Here is a 20,651-nt window from a genome sequence, read left to right on the forward strand (position 1 = left end):
GCGAGGTGCGGTGGGGATGGGGGCAGGGTGGGGCTGGGGGAGAGGGAGGGGGAGGGGCGGGCGCCCCGAGGTGCCGCTGGCGGGCTGGGGGATTCCGAGGGGCGTGCGCGCCCGCGGCGAACTGGTGGGAGTGGGGCTGCGCGGTGGAGGGGGCGGCGGGGGGAGGGACCGATGCGGCGCGGGGCGGAGGGCGCGGCGGGGCTGGCGGGGCGACCGGCCGGCTTTGGGCAGGAGCGCGGAGTTAGTTGGCCCGGGTGGTCGGAGCGGCTGGGGGCGGCTGGGGGCGGGCGCTGCAAGCCGCCCGCCGCTTCCGCCCGGGCTCGAGCTGTCAGGGCTCGGCGGCGGCTGCAGCCGCTGGGAGGTGGGAGCGGGGGGGCGGGGGTGGCTCCACCGCGGCAGCCATTCCGCTTCCTCCTCCCGGCACCGCCGCCACTGCGTCCTGTCAGCGCTGGTTGCTAGGTGTGGTGCGTCGGGAGGGGGCCGGAGCCGCGGCCGGAGGACGCGGCGCTTGCTCTTTCCCCCGGCGGCGGCAGGGTTCGCTGGCCTGAGGGCGCCCGCTTCTGCCCCGGCCTGGCGCGGTTGCCGGGGCGCTGCGGGCTGAGGTCCCGGGTGCGCCCGCGGGCCGCGCCCAGCGCCCAGGGCCGCGCCGCCCCGGAGGCCCCTGCGGCTGCGTCCGCTGGAGAGCCGTCCCCCAGGACCCGGGGCAGGGCATTTAAATGCGCTCCGGCTCTGAGATTTGCCTTTCAAATGGTGCTAGGCCCGAGGTGCGCCGGCTGCGCCGGGTATCCGCAGCGGCGGCCTGCGCAGCGCCCCGGGCGCCGGGGACTTGGTGGCCGCGGGGGAGGGGGACCCCGCGGGGCGGCTGCTTTCTCTTCCTGCCCAAGACCCCGGGGCCTTTCAACAAGTCCTTTAATTAGCAGAAGCCCTTGCACACGTTTCCATGCTCCTATCCGGAGCTGCTGAGAGGAGAGATGGGTCGGGTTCGTGTGGTTCGGGCGATCCAGCCACCTGCGGAAGGTGTGGCCGGAGCCCACGAATTGTCCTGTGTGGGCTGGAAGATGAAGGGCCCGCGTGATGCCCCAATGGGGCTGCCTAATCCAGAGAACCTGTGAATTGCCCCCAGAAAGTCATTTCCCAATGAATGCTATGGATTTTGCCATGTGGATGCAGCTCACGTTTCTACAAAGTTGAGAGAATAAATCACGACTGCTGTGTATTTATGCACGAATAAAATGAGGCCGAGCCTTAAGCTCCTTCTCTTAGTATAATGCTTTCTCTTTGCACACAGTGAGTGCTTAATAAACGTTGAATGCTAGTTTAGAATGGGTATATGATGGGACATCCAGAACGGGAAATACTCATTGAAAATGTCTACAAACCATCTTTCAAAACATAATCTGGATGAGTAATTGTCCAGGTTTTGAAACTTACGAAGTTTTAAAACATCCGTGTAATAACTTTTGCCATCTCCTCTGATAAAGGTGTGACAGAAGAGCTAGGGAAGTTTTGGTAGTCTTAAAAGCAGTTTAATGCAGTAACATATTTGCTGATTCATCATCATGATTGAATAGTAATAACTGAAGGTGCTTAAAGGATAAATCAGATTTTTCATGATGGGTAGTTTAAAATAATACTAAAACTCCAGTAATGCAAAGCTCCAATGGAAATTTTGTTAGTTGAAGTTGTTTCTCTTACTTTCAATAATAAATAAAAAATATAAATATAATAAATATGTATTATATAACTATATAAATAACATTTCCTGACCTAGGGAAGGCTGTCATTGCATATCCCATTCACTCACAGTTATTTTAGGATAAACTGTAATTAATGTAAGTAATAATTTCCCCACATTGCCTGCCTACTTGGACTAGCTGGTTAAAAGAAAATAAAATTATATTTATTAAAATGTGTTAAAGACAGTTATCCTTCTTGAGGGTTTAAGTCTGTAATCAGTTAGATAATTTAAAACCATTGGTGAATCACAAATTCTTTAAGTTTCTAGAAATTGTTTTTAGTATCTTGCAAACATTTTTAAGAGGGTTAAGTGGTCCATAAATTTTGTAAAACTTTTAAGTGATGGTCACCCCCAAAGGGCTAGTGTTTTTCTCTTAGTGAAAATATTGAACATTTAAATTTATAACAGTAGCTATGACTTAGGTGAATTTGGAGGCGCGGCTAACAATTACTATACTTTGGAATTAGTTTGACAATAGAAAACTTTATGGAAAGTAAATGTTAGATGAACAAACACTTAGAATTCCCTGGCTGAAGAGACCAAGTGAAACTATTCTGTACCTTAACTGAGGAGAGGCCCCTTACTTTCAAAGACAGCCCCATATGCAGAAAGAAATAAGAATTGACCTCAAGAAGAATAAAAACAACCTACTTAGTAGGCAGTGTCATGTAAATACACTTCCGATGAAGGGACATGAGTGAAAATATACCAGATAAAGCATTTGGTGAATGTTCTATACTACATGTATTGTTAAGTGGAATTTATTGTTTGTGGGTCAGTCTATAAATTTTTGGAGAGATTGTTATTTTTAATGATTGATTTACCAATTCTGAGTCTTTGTCATCAAGTGGCCACATTAAAATGATGCATGAAGACTACTAAGATATATGTTAATATTATCTTTAATTTTTTCAAGGAGTTTGTTATTTAGCAATTATAGGAGTATTAGAGATGTGCTCAAGTAACAGGTCCATCTTGACCTTTCTGAGTTATTACCATTTAACCACTAGTCAAAATCCTTAAGCAGTAATGAAATGAAGGTTTACAGATGGGAATAAGGCATATTTCTTGCATGACAGATTTTTCAAGGCCTTTAGTGTACAAAGCCCATAGTTTTCATTATAACTGTATTGCTTAGTTCAGATTAATTAAGTGCATTAATTTGAGAGTAGCTGTTATACGTGTACACTCAGTTCTTGTTGTTAACCAATTATCCATACCCATTAGGAACGAGGATTTGGGGCTGTAGAGCCAAAGGAAGTGTGATTTGCACCATCATCTGTTTTAGCTCTTTTCCTTTCTGTTGGAGGAGTGCTGCACCTGAGGTCCCATTTTCTTCCTTGCATTTCATTGCTGGTTTAGTCCTGGAGCACCTGTCTCCGTGCACAAGCTGGGTACCCCAACTAAAACCCTTCCCCCTCAACTTAAATTGCCTAGAAATCCCACAGCCCTGCAGGTGTGAAGTGTTTCTCCATCAGCTTCACTGTCAGTTCATTCATAACCTGGCTTTGTTTCCTGGAGATGGGAAAAGCTGATCAGGATTTGTTTGCTTCTTATTGTGAGTAAATACTTGAGTTTGTAGAAACACTCTTGACATACACATCCTAGGTAGGTGAAGTTGAACTGGTAACTAGGAATCATAGAAACACTGAGAGCCCTAAATTTAGCACTGAAGGTCATGTCACAGACTCATGAGATGTCTGCTCCGTCTGTGCATCCCAGTGCTGTGAAGTCTTTGGCTTTTGGTCTGAGAAAGACAACTGTTTAATCATTCTTACTAGATTTGATTATTTGGTACATTTGTAAGAATCAAAAGCATTTGGATTTTTATTTATATACTGATAGATATCGAGCACCAATTTTGTACCAGGTACAGTTCTAGGCACTTGGTATATTTTGGTGAACAAAGATCCCAACCTTTGGGGAGGTTATGTTCTAGTGGTGGGAGATAGACAATAAATAGTCAGCATAAGATGTAAATTATATAGTATGTTGGCAGGTGGTTAGTGGTATGGAAGAGACCGATTAGAGCAGGCTAAGGTGGATTGGGAGATGAAGTGTTGGAATTTCCACTTGGTTGGCCAGTATAGGCCTCACTGAGAAGCTGATAGGTGAGCCAAAACCTTGACAGAAGTGAGGGAGTTAGCCATGAGGACAAACAGGGAACATTAAGGTCCAGGCAGAGGGAACAAGAATGCAACTTGCACCTCTTAAACTGAAACACAGATTTGACCAGATTCGGTTATTCTTGTGATGGTACTAAACGAGCAGGTCATTTAGAACTTTCCCCAGATGTTGGGAGCCTCAGTTTTGCTTTTTTTTTTTGCGGTACACGGGCCTCTCACTGTTGTGGCCTCTCCCGTTGCAGAGCACAGGCTCCGGATGCGCAGGCTCAGCGGCCATGGCTTACAGGCCTAGCTGCTCTGCGGCATGTGGGATCTTCCCAGACCGGGGCACGAACCCGCGTCCCCTGCATTGGCAGGCAGACTCTCAACCACTGCGCCACCAGGGAAGCCCAGTTTTGCTATTCTTGACTAAGACTTTTCTGTCGGGGCCCCATAAGGAAGTGGAGCATTGTTGCCTAATGGTGGCTTGCAGTAGCTATGACTTGGTTGGGTCTTGACCCTGAATGTCAGCAGGTTTCTTCTTGTGAGTCACCTCATCTCTAAAATCCGGGTAATAAATCCATGCTGCTTCATTTCGTAGGATAGATTTGTAAACCATCTAATTAATAAAGGTCAAAGTCTCCGGAAAGAAAAATAAGGTAGTTACTATCAATAATGTAGGATTTGGCTCCAAGGACAGTTTGGTAAAAATTTGCATTATCTTAAAGCCGTGCTACTGTATACTAAATAGATGGGTGTATGATATGTAGTAGGCCCTTATTATCTCCACTTTATAGGTGAGCAAACTGAGGCACAGAAAGATTACTTAACTCGCCTAAGTTTCCGTGACTGGTAAGTGTGAGCTGGAATTTGAATTTCAGACGGGTATGCAGACCTGGGCTTGTGCCAAATTGCCAGACAGCTGAAGAGCTAGACAGCCCTGGCCCTGCTCCCCTTCCACCCCCAGCCGGTCTGCTTCCTCCTTCAGGAAGTAACTCTGACCCCTTGAGATGAGGATCATCTCGGAGGCCCCATGGTGAACCCCGTTTGCTTGGTTTGGAATATGCATCTCTGCCACTTGTCAGCCGTTTGACTAAGGACAGATGACTTAACCACACTGAGCTTCAGTTTCATCTTCTGTATAATGAGGCTCATAACAGCGCCTACCCCGTGGAGTGGCTGATGAGGGTTAAGTGAGCTACTATGTGTAAAGTACTCACTTACTTCAGTAGTAGTAAGTTATGTACGTCATCCAGTTTCTTGCCATTTTATGTGTTTGCTAAGTAAGTATGTTGGAATCCTATGAAGGTCTACATTAGAGGTTAATAGAATGTGGGTGGTATCCACCTACAACTATATAAAATCACCAGGCCTGTCCCAGGAAAGACTGAGAGTCAGAAATGGGACACCCACAGTCCAGCGTTGGGGTTGCAGCCTCTGGCCACCTTCTCTTCCGTGTGGCCAGAGGTACTTTAGACTCTGGCAAAGGCCTTTGCCGCTGTGGACTAGGAAGTGGTGTCAAGGCCAGCGGCTTCCAACATGGCCTTTCCTTGTGGCCTGCATTTAGTTGAAAAAAAACCCAACACTAGAAAGAGGCACTGTGCCTTGGGGCTGTGGGCACATTCCCACGAGGGCATTTCCTGGGGAGAGAAGGAATGACTGAATGAATAAATGGATGAATTAAAGGCTTGTCACTGCCCGCCCTGCTCTTTGCCTGTACCCTGTGGCTTGGTGGCAGGATGCCCTGTTAATCCCTCCCATGGTTCACTAGAAGGTCCCAGGTAGAGAGCCAGGGAGATTTTAAGTGCGTGTGTGTGCATGAGTGGGCGCACACACATGTGTGCACACACCACCCAGTGGGGGACCCCTAAATGTAAAACTTCCTCCAAAACACCATCTTTAGTGGCTTTTCCATTTGCCCAATTGTCACCTGAAAGCAGTCAAATCACCCTTTATAAAACCTTGCTAGTGAACATCCTGTCTCATAAGTTTCACAAGTTTTTGATTGTTTTCTCCTGTCCATGTTTTCTGATGTATGACTGAAACGCACAGACAGAAAAACTCTTGCCTACAGCCAACTAACTTGACAGAAGCATTCGTGTTCTTTGGAAACTAGTTTCCCTTAGAGTGCAATTATTTTGGTGACATTTCCCACCTTGACAATTCTAGAAGTGCAAGCTGACAGCTGTTTTCAGAAAACCCGATTCTTCTGTTGATGACAGGGAAGAAGCCTCCAGACTGGAGCAGGCTGGTGATACGTGATGAGAGGGGCTTTCCTAGGACTGTCTGGAAGCCAAAGGCCTTGAGTTTTAGACTGAGGTCTGAGAGACAGGGCACAATACTATTGAAGCCCTTAAAAATCCTCCCTTTTTTTTCCAGCTTTTGCTTTTAGCACAAGAATCATACCCCGCATGTCCTTAGGTTTCCCTCCGCACCCCATCCTTACCCCTGCCCTCAGATCTTAACAGTGCAGACATGGTACAGACTGGGTACTACTGAAGAAACATCAGTACTTGCTGGATTGCAGATAATACATTTTGTTTCATGACGAGATAATAGATTTGTTCCATACTGACCTGGCTAAAGTGTTATTCTTGAATAGCAGATGTTGTTTTATTTAGAATTTGAAAATCGGAAACTGCAAATGTCAGAAACTTATTATATGTTTCTTTAAAAAAAGGCTTTCATTTAATATGCTAAATCAGTTGAAAGAAAATTATATTTTCCCCTTGCACTAAGCACTGTAATCATGCAGTAGTTTTCACCTATTTTTTTTAAAGTCCAGCTGCAAGCACAGACCAGATTAATGGATATTCTCTTTAAGGATGAAGTCTTCCCAATAACTCTCTCTCCACTTTGGCAGACGTCAAAGTGCCTCTTTTGGGTCACTAACTACAGACTCTCTGTCCAGCACTAGAGAGCATTGATAGTCTCCTGATGGCCTGGCTCACCCACTGGCCTCCTAAAGGAAGCCCTGTTCTCTGTCTGCCAGGCTCTAATAGTGCCTTTCTTCTGAGATAGACCTCCTTGAAGGGACAAGATCTGGATACCATGCTGTTAATTTGAAAAGACTCACTCTTTCTTTGGTATTATACATATATAGAATTAATATATATACATAATGTGTAGATAAATGTTATATATATAAAATATATAATACAAATACATATATAATGCATACATAAATGGCGTATGTATATGTGTGTATTTATATATGTATGTGTATATACACCACACAGATATATGTATACATATATACATATGTGTACTTATAGGTGGATATATATACATTTCTCTCTCTCCCTAGATCACTGTGCATAGTGAGGACTACCACAAACATTTTTGAGTATTTTCTATCTACAGTGCTTAGGACTGTACTTCCTGTTTCCAAAGGATTGAAATTTATTTGGAGAGACCAGACATGTACAGACTGAGATAAATGATGAAGAATAATCGGGACCACAGAGGCAGATTTATTGTGAAGCTAATGAATTGCAAGCCCCAGGGCCCCTCACTTGTACAGTATATGTTTTACCATTTCTGAATATATTGCTTGGGTTCACCCAGCCCTTTCCAAGGCCCTAGAGGAGCCCACCAGTGTACACAGCCATGCATTCATGGATGACATCATAACTTGTAAAATTTGTAGGGTGTAAGATTTTAACAGCAGTCGGGTAACATTATCCTTTTCCACTCTGACTTCCCTTCTGTAACATTTCTCCTTGGATTCAGTGACATCGGAATTGAGAGTGTTTCTGAGATATAGCTAAGGGGCAGTTGAATTGGGGACACTTTTAGTTTGGGTTGAGTGGGATGCATTTATTCAGTTCACAGTCGTCTCTGTGTCTAGTTAAGTTATTCCTAGCCATCCTAGGGTAGGAATCACTTCCCAGGAATGTCGTCCACCTGGGGATGTGCCAATGTGCCAGCTCACCTAGGGTCTGTACAAAAAGGGGCAGGGACGGGTTAATATTGCAGCATGAATCTGTACTATGACTTCTGCTGGTGGGAATATGGGTTGAATATGGTATGGAGCCAGAAGCTAGTCTGGAAAATTCTTCTACTTACTAGATGTATAAAATTGTAAGTAGAAGATTCAGTTCTCATCTAAGTGTCTTTGACATGGAAGTTCTTTCTGTTAGGGATATACTCAATAATGCAAATATACATTTATAAACGCACCATGTTTTTTAATGGGAATTCCGTGTTTAAGTTTCTTGTTTGACGTGAGTGTGTAAATGTGTAGAAACACACATACGTAAACACATATCAGTGACAACAAAACACACAGCAAACTGATTACTGAGTGTCATCAGTACAAAAAATATTTAAAGTTAGTCAGTGCACAAGGAGACTTGGAATGCCCTGGACTCTTGTGGCTCACATGTGAAAGAAAATTAATAAGTGTTTACAAATTTGACAACAATCCTAAAAATTTATATGGCATCATAAAGAGCTATGAGGCTAAAAGTAACTTTTCTGAATTATCAATAATTAAAAATAAATTTTGATCACCCATGCTTGAGGAAAGACCAATTTATCTTTGTGCCGTATAGAAAATGATATTAATATGAGTCGTTGTCGTATGAGAAGTAATCAAGAGTGTGCAGCCCCAAAGAAGTATTTACAGCAGTGTTTCAGGTGATAAATTAATTCACATACTGGGTTCTTTTCCTGAATTTCGATTTTGTGGTGTTTTGGTAATGTCAGCTTTAAAACTTTGTATTTTGCTGTGATTTTTTAAAATCTAAATAATCACTTTTCTAAGCATTTTGTATTTATAATGTTGCAGTTTTTTTCATAAACAGGGTCTAAAGCTGCAGGCCCTGTAAAACTTGGGTCCATTTCTTAGTACTAATTAGAGAGTCATTACTATGTGCCAGATACAGTTCTAAACAATTTTCATACAGTATCTGATTCACCCTCACAGCAAGCTATGAATTAGACATTTCTATCCTAGAAGTACCACCTTCTAATTTTGAGTTAAATATGCTACCATGTTAGTTAAATACCTTATCTGGTGAAATATGACTAGAATGCTTGTTTATTTTGGTAAGATTAAAAAACAAACATTTCCCTCAGTAAACAGCATCATCATAACTGGTCCTTCCTTCTTTGTGCTGTAGCGTTGGCTCATGTCTCTGCCAGAATTGTGTGCACCGTACTTTATGGTAGCCACCTATGGACTTTGCCTCCCCCGGAAACTTGGCCCCTTTCTGTAGGACTGGGCCTTGCCATCCTCCTAGCATCTTCCTCAAGGAGTGTTTTCAGAAATGAAATGAAAATAAAAATCAAGAAACGTCTTGGGCTGTGGAAGAATAAGTTACAAAGGGAACTTTGGGCAGTGAAAAGCATTTTTGAAGCTAATCATCTCTGGAGGTGTGCATACGTGAGGACTTACATATTTATTTGTTTATGTGTATATGTTAATGGCACACATACAGACACTAGTTATGTAATTAGTTTAGGGTAGTTTATATTAAGGACATTTTAAGAAGACTTTTTTTTTTTTAAAAGGGAGATTTGAAAAGGAAATCCACTTCTTTATTTTTACACTTGGGAATTTAACTTGGTTAATCCTTTTCCAGATTGAGAATATTACGAAGCTTAGTTGAATCATTTTTTGCCTGACCTACCGTATTTTGTTGTCTAGAACATTCTAGGACTTAAACAATGCTAGGACAAAAAAGTATCTTGCATCCCTTCCACATCTTTGCCAGGGATGTTTGGTGTAAGGGAGGCCAGGGGCTGCAGTGGGGAGAAGCTGGGGCTGTGAAGCTAGACAGAATTGGATTTTGAATCCTGATTCCACCTGGACAGTTCTGACAATCTTATTTATATAAAATAGTAACAATAACTACCATCATTAAGTGTCCACTAGTGATGCACTGGTTAGCTGCTTTATACGCATTGCTTAAGAATTCAATATGAGTCCCATTTGGCATAAGAAACAGATCAAGACCTAGACCAAATAACCCAGCATGAAGTACACAGCCAGTAAAATGCTCAGGGGAGTGAGAGACAGGCTTTGCTCTCGGGTGTCCCCATATACCTTAGCACTTGCTCTTTATAAACTGTGACTTTTTATGAGATGTTTGCATTTTAATAGAAGGCTGTTGTATACCTAAGTGTCTTACACACAGAATGGCTGCATTTCCAAAGGGAACAAATGTTTCAAGGCTTCTAAGAAAATGTTTATGTAGGTTAGGAGAGTCCATGAGCATCCCAGCATCACAGTAACAGTAATGAAAACAATAATTTGGCAGTTCTAAAATGATTATAATTACTGAATTGTCTAAAGATGCTGACTGGTTTTCTTTCCTTTACCGATACTTATTTATGTGGGGGTGGAAGACTCTTTTCAAACATAATACCTAACACTGTAAACACTTACAAACTTCTCTTTTACTTTAGATTTTCAAAATTAAAATAATGTCATTATGTTCATGTGCATTATTTTAAAAATCTGTTTGGACCAATGATACCTAACTGGACCCAGCTATACAAACATTGTGAATTACGAGCCCTGACCTCTTGGCGTGTGTTTAGAGCCCTCCCTGATGGACATTTCCCTGGTGGCACTGACTGCACACTTTAGGTCACATTTCTGTATCATCAGACCTCGAACGGCTGGTGCAGGAGCACATCTGGGCTTAAAAATTGAAGCCCCCCTTTTCTTACCTAAATCATTCAGTGAAAGTCTCTCGAATGCTAATTTAGCTGCCTGATTCTCAATACATGGCATAATTATATAAAAAATGGCAGGGCTTCCTTGGTGGCACAGTGGTTGAGAGTCCGCCTGCCGATGCAGGGGACACGGGTTCGTGCCCCGGTCCGGGAAGATCCCACATGCCGTGGAGCGGCTGGGCCCGTGAGCCATGGCCGCTCAGGCTGCACGTCCGGAAGGGGCCACAACAGTGAGAGGCCCGCGTTAAAAAAAAAAAAAAAAAAAAGAAATGGCAAAAGCAGGGGAATCTATAGAGTCATATTTATACAGCTTACTGTTAAGTAAACGGAATAGCATGGTAATAAGCATAAATAAGTGTAAGTTATGCCCATGCTTCCTTAGGTATCAAACATCAAATAAAGGTGTTGGGGCTTTTGAAGCTTTTTTGTAAATTCAAGCTAAATATGTATTACGGAAAGCTTTCACCTCTAAAATTCCAGATGAACTTTTCTAGGCCTCTGTCCTTGTGGAGCTAATCTGTTGTTGGGGTATCTGACAGGCTGGTGTGTCTGTGGGCTAAAACTCCTTTTCAGGACTCCCAGCAGGTGCCACACAGGCCCCAAGTAATTTATAGATAGTTTAGATTTTAGATCTTTATCGAGTAGATCTTTTGATAGAATATTTCTGACACTAGACGTCTGGAGTTTGGCACCAACTCAACCCAATGGTTGACAGTGTGTGACTTAAGTTAATGCGTTTCAGTGTTCTGTTTGGGCTGGAAACTCCCGTTTGTATGTTGGCTTCACTTCAGCACTTTCAGGGGCCCACACCAAAATGTTTGCTGTAAAAATATGCAAACATCAGACCAAAAAATTTGATCAAGAGATGTTAAGTTATATGTGCTTTTCATTTCAGATGTTAGAATAAAGAAATGATGTTTTGTCAAAACCTGGAAAGACGATAGCATCTTAAGTGTCTGTCATATATATTGGAAAAGTAATGAGAATGTTTCTTATCTGTGGGAGTCAGTCTTATTGATTTATAAGTCACACCCTGTATAGCAGTAGAGTTTACATCAGTAGTGTTCAACAAGAACAGAGTTACTTGGATGAACCTGGAAAAAATAAGGATGCCCGGGCTCCACCCCCAGACCTTCTGATGTGCTTGACCAGAGGTGGTCTGGGTCTGAGCATCTGTGTTTCTAACACTTCAAAGTTGAATCTATTATGTTGCCAAGGTTGGGAACCCAGTGGCTTACACTAATGAAATAATTAACATTGTGAGGATTAGGGAGTGTTAAAAAGGAATCAAACTTTTAAAGAGCTGTAACCTATTTGGGCTTCCATTCTAATAGATGTAATTTTTAGTTTTACTGGAGGCAAGCATTTAATATAGGTGAGTATGAAGACCTGATACTAACTCAGGTATGTAGTTAGAGCGGAAATGCTCAAACTGGGGACCTTGTGGCCTAAGCGTCTCAAACCCAGATATCCTCAGGACACAATGTATGAGTGAACTGACCAAGTTCAGTGTAATTTGGAGTAGAGGGAACTCTGGCCAACCAGAGAACCCTTGCTTCACTGACCTGCAGCTCGGTGCTCCCAGGTCGGAGTACAGGGCCTTTGTCCGCAGGTTCTGTTATTATAATTATTATTATTACTGCTACTTTTAGAAGCTGGGAATTAAGATTTTTATGTGAAATCTATCTTTAAATGTTTGCAACTAATACAGATGGGTTTTAAAACATTGTACGAGAAAACTACTGCATCTTACCTAATCACTGTATTTAATGAGAGATTGTAAGGATGGACCCTGTGTTTATAATGGAGTTCATGTGAATGCTGAGATGTAGAGTAAACTTTGAAGACCATTATTTCCAGCAGGGAAGCTATGCAAACTGCGTAAAGTGTAATGGAAAGAACATATATTTTTTCCTCATTTCTCTTTGTGAAATGGTTGACTTTTTTTAATATGAAAACTTATCATTTTTCTTTTATACCAAATTCTAAAAAATGAGCCTTAGTTTTGAAAGTGTATTAGGATCATTTTCAGTGGTATTTCCCTCCTTTGGGGAGAAAAAGGACCACTCAAAAACTCTATCCTAGGTGTTTTCTTCACGACAAAGAAAGAAAAAAACCTTTTGCAGATGGATTGAATATCGTACCACTAGAAAACTGGAAGGAAACTTAGAGTTGATCTAGTCTGATTAGCTAATTCCATAGATGAAGAATCCATGGTGATTTAAAGTCATGAGCAGGCAACAGAACTTGGCCAGGAGGGGTTTAGAGCACAGCCCTGGAGCAGCAGTTCAGCTTGGGGTTCCTGGAGCTGGCTGGCCTCACTTGGAATCCTGGCTTTGCTCCTTCTGTCAAGTGATATAATCTCTCTGTGCCTCATTTTCTTCATCTCTAAAATGGGAGTAATAGAACGTATCTCAAGGTGTAGTGAGATACCACACACACGTAGTGCGTTAGCTGTTGGAACTCTGGAGAATTCTGAAGAGAAGAAAACTCTCCAGTGAGTTCCCTTCATTGCCTCTGGAGGAAGCGGTGTGGAGGCGTTTCTGTAGGGTGGTCAGGGGCGCTGCCTCCAGTCCCACTGCCTGTGTGACCTTGGCCAAATTATTTAATTTCTCTCGACCTCAGCTTCTGTGAGATGAGGAAAGTCAGTATTTGTCTCAGTGCTGTTATGAGGATTAAATAAAAACATGCATTTGAGGGGCCTGGCAACCAGAAAACACCCCATAAACGTTAATACTGATAGAATTGTACCGTCTTCTTGCATCTACGATGATGGTGTTCCCAATGCCACATTCCTCAGATTCTTCTATCCTCTTTGTTTTCATAATACAATGGAAGAAGGTGAATCCAAATAACCTTATACATTTCTGTTCTTTGTTAAGCATTTTTACTTTGAGATCTTTGGTGAGATTCGATTTCCCTGGTAGAGTTTGGTTTGTGTTTGAATAGGTCGTACTGAGTGGTCGTCGGAATCCATGAGCTGTTAAAACATTCCACACACAAATTCTTGCCGTTTCACAATATACCAGCCTTAATTTAGTATTGTTTGTCTAGATCTAAGTTTTTGAGACGTTAGATCATGTGATTAGAAAAATGACTTCCATATTCGATAAATATTTTCTATTTGGGAGAAAAGGCATTTTAGGGGTCTAGAGAGGTTTATTAAACTATATAAACAGAAAACACAATTTTTTCATGTTGTACCAACTAAGCAGTGGAAAAACAGGATATGATTTTGTATGAATTGTTTGTGATGGTTTATTGTGAATCATTCGAAAGGATTTGTAGGACTTTTATGAAGAAATTCAAGGACATGACTGTAGGACTCTTAACAAAATGCCGTGTTCTCGTTAAGTGGCTGTGCGTCTCTTTAATAATAGTTCTTGAAATGTCACATACTCAAATGCTGGAAGCTTCTCAGGAAAGTCCCAGGATAGGCCTTGTTTTAGAGGCTTGAGTGGCACTAGTTGAGTTTTTTTTTTTTTTTTTTTTTTCTTTGTTTCTATTTCATTTATTTTGCTCTGATCTTTATTTCTTTCCTTCTGCTAACTTTGGGTTGTGTTTGTTTATCTTTCTCTAATTCCTTTAGGTGTAAGTTTAGATTGTTTATTTGAGATTTTTGTTGTTTCTTGAGGTAGGATTGTATTGCTATAAACTTCCTACTAGAACGGTTTTTGCTGCATCTCATAGGTTTTGGATCACCATGTTTTCACTGTCATTTGTGTCTAGGTATTTTTTGATTTCCTGTTTGATTTCTTCAGTGATCTCTTGGTTATTTAACGTATTGTTTAGCCTCCATGTGTTTCTGTTTTTACGTTTTTTTCCCTGTCATTGATTTCTAATCTCATAGCATTGTGGTCAGAAAAGATGCTTCATATGATTTCAACTTTCTTAAATTTACTGAGGCTTGATTTGTGACCCAAGATGTGATCTATCCTGGAGAATATTCCATGCGCACTTGAGAAGAAAGTATAATCTGCTGTTTTTGGATGGAATTTCCTATAAATATCAATTAAATCTATCTGGTCTATTGTGTCATTTAAAGCTTGTGTTTCCCTATTAATTTTCTGTTTGGATGATCTGTCCATTGGTGTAAGTGAGGTTTTAAAGTCCCCCATTATTATTGTGTTACTGTCGATTTCCTCTTTTATAGCTGTTAGTAGTTGCCTTATGTATTGAGGTGTTCCTATGTTGGGTGCATAAATATTTATAATTATTATATCTTCTTCTTGGATTGATCCCTTGATCATTATGTAGTGTCCTTCCTTGTCTCTTGTAGCATTCTTTATTTTCACATCTATTTTATCTGGTATGAGTATAGCTACTCCAGCTTTCTTTTGATTTCCATTTGCATGGAATATCTTTTTCTATCCCCTCACTTTCAGTCTATATGTGTCCCTAGGTCTGAAGTGGGTCTCTTGTAGACAGCATATAGATGGGTCTTGTTTTTGTATCCATTCACCGAGCCTGTGTCTTTTAGTTGGAGCATTTAATCCATTCACGTTTAAGGTAATTTTTGATATGTATGTTCCTATTACCATTTTCTTAATTGTTTTGGGTTTGTTTTTATAGGTCCTTTTCTTCTCTTGTGTTTCCCACTTAGAGCAGTTCCTTTAGCATTTGTTGTAGAGCTGGCTTGGTGGTGCTGAATTCTCTTAGCTTTTGCTTGTCTGTAAAGCTTTTGATTTCTCCATCGAATCTGAATGAGATCCTTGGGTAGAGTAATCTTGGTTGTAGGTTCTTCCCTTTCATCCCTTTAAATATGTCATGCCACTCCCTTCTGGCTTGTAGAGTTTCTGCTGAGAAATCAGCTGTTAACCTTATGGGAGTTCCCTTCTATGTTATTTGTCATTTTTCCCTTGCTGCTTTCAATAATTTTTCTTTGTCTTTAATTTTTGCCCATTTGATTACTATGTGTCTTGGCATGTTTCTCCTTGGATTTATCCTGTATGGGACTCTCTGTGCTTCCTGGACTTGGGTGACTGTTTCCTTTCCCATGTTAGGGAAATTTTTGACTATAATCTATTCAACTATTTTCTCGGGTCCTTTCTCTCTCTCTCTCCTCCTTCTTGGACCCCTAAAATGCGAATGTTGTTGCGTTTAATGTTGTCCCAGATGTCTCTTAGGCTGTCTTCATTTCTTTTCATTCTTTTTTCTTTATTCTGTTCCGCAGAAGTGAATTGCACCATTCTGTCCTCCAGGTCACTTATCCATTCTTCTGCCTCAGTTACTCTGCTATTGATTCCTTGTAGTGTATTTTTCGTTTCAGTTTTTGTATTGTTCATCTCTGTTTGTTTGTTCTTTAATTCTTCTAGGTCTTTGTTAAACATTTCTTGCATGTTCTTGATCTTTCTCTCCATTCTTTTTCTGCGGTCCTGGATCATCTTCACTATCTTTATTCTGAATTCTTTTTCTGGAAGATTGCCTATCTGTACTTCATTTAGTTTTTTTCCTGGTGTTTTATCTTGTTCCTACATCTGGTACATACCTCTGTGCGTTTTCATCTTGTCTGTCTTTCTGTGATTGTGGTTTTTGTTCCACAGGCTGCAGTATTGTAGTTCTTCTTGCTTCTGCTGTCTGCCCTCTCACTAGTTGAGTTTTTTACTGATTGCAGAGGGTATTTAAAATACTTTATTCCTAAATGGTATCTGACAATGACTGAAATCCTTTTCAGTCCTATAGAATACGTTGCCACTGGTTATCCCCTTTAAAGAGTATGCAGGGATCCGATGCAGTTAAGCAGCTGGTCCAGGCTTATGAGATGTATCAATAATTGACTTTAAAAATGGTTTCCAGCTCTTTAATTACTGAGGGTCCCTTTAGTTATTTTTCTTCTCCCTCCCCATGGATTCTAAGTCTTGACAGATTTCTGTCCAACAACCAACCTGACTTGGTAAGTAATTAAATGCTTTGTTTTTCTGCATTTTCATGCAGCAACATCTAAAACTCTCAATTTATATAGTTGATCCATATTTATGAGTACTAACTATGCGGGTACTGTAGCGAACAACGCAATCAAAGTCCGTGCTCACAGGAGAAGCAGACAAAACACAAATACATAAGATAATTTCAAACAGTCATAACGCTGTGGAGAAAAACAGAGTGAGTCAGGAGAGAGAGGCTAAGAGGCCTATTTGAGATAAGGTAGAGGGAGGCATCTCGGAAGGGACCTGAATGAAGTAGGGGATGAATGAGCCATTCGGGTATCTGGGGGAAGAATGTTTCAGGCAGAGGGACCAGCAAGGGCACAGGTCCAGAGCAGGAGCGTCTGGTGTGCTTGAGGAACAGCAGGGAGGCTGGGGTGGTGGGAGCAGAGAGAAAAAGGAGGAGGGGGTGGAGGGTGGGATAAGAGCAGTTGTCAGGGACCTCCGCGTGTCAGCCAGTGTCACCTGAAGGAGTTAAAATAACTCCAGCCCCCAAAGATGTTGTGGAATGTTGTGTAGCTTTATTAGGGTTATAGTTTTCACTATGCTTTTTGTAACATCCAAATAGCTCAAGGACCCCATTTCCACCTTCAAAGCCCTGTAGAGACTGGGAAACCCTAATTGGCCTCAAGATCTCTTCAAATCTAGTTTGCTTTTTGTTTAAACCTAAAAGCTCTATTTATATTTTGCAATCCACGTTGAGATAAAGATTTTTTACTAATATAATTCATTTAGTGTTTGATGTTTTATTTTGGAGTGGGAGTGAAAAGGATGATCAATAATCATGATGCACAAAAAAATAATGTTTGGTATAGTTTTCAAACTCTGGGGACCTATGGATTTCTTAAAACTTTTCTTCAGGAGCTTCGTGAAATCTTGTATAGATTTTAGTGGATATAAACGTTGGCAGAAAGAGGGGGTGTGGGGTGAAGAGAGGAGAGAATGGTCTTGACAGCAGTAACTTAAAACATACTGATGGAAGGACAGAAAAATTACTGAGGGAGATTATGTAGACCTGAAGATTTGAGCCTGAAGATACTATTTCACCATCAGTACTTTTTTTTTATTCTGAAAGGTATTATTTTATGTAGCTCTTGCATGAAAAATAGATACTGGTTTTTCTTCTGCATCTTTTTTTTTTTTTTTTTTTGTGGAACTTGGGCCTCTCACTGTTGTGGCCTCTCCCGTTGCGGAGCACAGGCTCCGGACACGCAGGCTCAGCGGCCATGGCTCACGGGCCCAGCCGCTCTGCGGCATGTGGGATCTTCCCAGACCGGGGCACGAACCCATGTCCCCTGCATCGGCAGGTGGACTCTCAACCACTGCGCCACCAGGGAAGCCCTCTTCTGCATCTTATGGGGAAAAGTTAGTATAAACATTTCACTGTCAAAGTGAGCTTTTGTTTTTATTGAGAGTACGTGACCCTGTTCTCTGTATTCTAATGTGCCTGTAATCTTTGTTCAAGTAATTGAGATATGGTGTGTTTTGGGTGACAGGATGCCTGTGCAGTTAATACATTTTAAGGGAAAAATCAAAGAGTGTGAGATACTGAGAGATACATGTATTTGTACCTGTAATTTAGCCTTTCCAATGAATATAAAATGATGAAGCATTAATCAGCTACTGCCACATTAATGCATCATAACAAACTATCCCAAAACTCAGTAGCTCCTAACGCTAAGCTACTGAGCACTTATTCTCATGCTCTCTGGTCTACAGGGTGACTGTTTTGCTGGTAGAAGCTGGATTCAGCTGCGTGGCCCAGCTTCAGGCTGCCAGTCCACTGTTCTACTCAGGTCAGGCACAAGTCAGCTGATGTGCACATTCTGGGGACCAGGCTGAAGGGGCAGCAGCTCCGAGGGGCACATGCTTTTTTCATGGTGGCCCCTGGAGTGCAAGTGCCACACCAAACCAGGGAAGCTCATTTAAAGGCCTCTATTCATGTCATGTCTATAACATTCCTTTGGTCAAATCAAGTCACTTGGCCAGGCACAGAGCTGATAGGGCGAGGAAATATATTCCTCCCTAAGGGGAAGAGGCGGAGATGCGAGTGAACAGCGATCCATTATCACAGATACGTTTTATCAGAAATAGAAAAAATCCAAAAGCATTTGAAAGTTAGTTCAGAGATATAAATTTTCTCTAAAATGATCATAATACTGTATAAACATGAAGTTGCTCCCAGAGATCGTGGGAAGCACACCTTGGGAGTCCCCAGTGAGGAATGAATAAGCATGTCACATGGGGAAATTAAGACTTAAAAGCAGTTAAATGATTTCTACTTAGCCACAAAGAACAGGGGAATCTACTTCTCTAGTTAGCAATGACCCCTTTTCTATTCTGAAGTTAACTTAAGAATCCAAAGGCTTTGATTTCCCCAGTGTTCTGTGCTTGTCTTCTTGGTTCCTAAGTTGTTTGGCAAGGCTCAGAAGGTTGACAGCACTCCCTGTGCTGCCCTTTCCTGGCACACAGAGCTTTAGAAAAGCTTCGGGACTGCTTTGGGGGATGGATCTTGTGCCCCTTCTTCCTTCAGTTCTGAGCCAACATTACAGAGGATGGAAAAGGGCTGACCTGCCGGTAGGGAACCTACTTTCCCCATCCTCCCACTGTGCATCACACCTTCTGGTGGCTGAGGGAGTGGTCGCTGGTATTGGACACCTCAGGTTCTGGTTGGGCAGCTCTGTGATTTTGGGCAACTTACTAATGTATAATTTTCTCATTTGCAAAGTGAGAAATGTGCTATCTACCATATAGGGCTGTTGGGAAGGCTAAGTAAGTGGCAAGTCCTAGCACAGGGTCTGGAACATGTTAAACGTTTAATAAATATGAGCTGATAATGCTTTTATTATTATCTGCCGTGACAGGTACTGCAGACAGCATTCCATGATTGTTATTTCATTCCATTATTGTTATTTCTGTTTCTCCTCACTAAATCGTGAGCTCCAAAAGGCATGGTTTGTGGCACTGTTTCATCTCTGGTCCCCATTCTGCAGCAGCACTAAGTTTATGATGTAGGAACTTAAACTGATATCCACTGAATTGTATCCAGACATGTATCTTCTGCCATGAAGCCTTCAGCTCCAAGGACCAGATTAGATTGTTCCTAAAAACAGATTTAGTCATTCTTTTTTCCCTTTCACATTTTGCCTTGAGATAAAGACTTTTGAAGCCATAGGAATTTAAAGGTTTTGAGTTAGTTCCATGCTTTGCCTTTAATCAGACACATTCTACAAACTCAAGGAAGCCCTGGCTGCTTTATGTTATTGATACATCAGGAGAATTGATAAAAGTACAGATGCTAATTTTCATTGTGTGTTTACAAGACTTAAAGGACATTTAAAGAAATTTTGTTCTAATATTCTTCTCCTGTCCTTTGAGTTGCCTCTCAGATGGTGTCTGTGATCTTACCATCAGCCTGTTCAAAAGTATCGTACAAGCAGCTCATGCAGGTCAATATCAAAAAATAAGCAACCCAATCCAAAAATGGGCAGAAGACCTAAACAGACATTTCTCCAAAGAAGGTATACAGACTGCCAACAGGCACATGAAAGGATGCTCAACATCATTAATCATTGGAGAAATGCAAATCAAAACTACAATGAGGTATCACCTCATACCAGTCAGAACGGCCATCATCCAAAAATGCTGGAGAGGGTGTGGAGAAAAGGGAACCCTCTTGCACTGTTGTTGGGAATGTAAATTGATACAGCCACTATGGAGAACAGTATGGAGGTTCCTTAAAAAACTACAAATAGAACTACCATATGACCCAGCAATCCCACTACTGGGCATATACCCTGAGAAAACCATAATTCAAAAAGAGTCATATACCACAATGTTCATTGCAGCTCTATTTACAATAGCCAGGACATGGAAGCAACTTAAGTGTCCATCGACAGATGAATGGATAAAGAAGATGTGGCACATATATACAATGGAATATTACTCAGCCATAAAAAGAAATGAAATTGAGTTATTTGTATTGAGGTGGATGGACCTAGAATCTGTCATACAGAGTGAAGTAAGTCAGAAAGAGAAAAACAACACCGTATGCTAACACATATATATGGAATCTAAAAAAATAAATGGTTTTGATGAACATAGGGGCAGGACAGGAATAAAGACACAGACATAGAGAGTGGACTTGAGGACACGGGAAGGTGGAAGTGTAAGATGGGATGAAGTGAGAGAGTGGCA

The 20,651-nt window shown here is 41.6% G+C and overlaps 1 protein-coding gene across 1 annotated transcript in view; it reads left to right on the top strand.

Annotated features, from left to right (window-relative positions):
- The window catches only part of JAZF1 (JAZF zinc finger 1), a 338,185-nt gene that overhangs the window by 435 nt on the left and 317,099 nt on the right, over window positions 1-20,651 (top strand). The gene's annotated exons all lie outside the window — the stretch shown is intronic.

Source organism: Globicephala melas, chromosome 9, assembly GCF_963455315.2.
Source record: "Globicephala melas chromosome 9, mGloMel1.2, whole genome shotgun sequence".
NCBI classification, from domain to species: Eukaryota; Metazoa; Chordata; class Mammalia; order Artiodactyla; family Delphinidae; genus Globicephala; species Globicephala melas.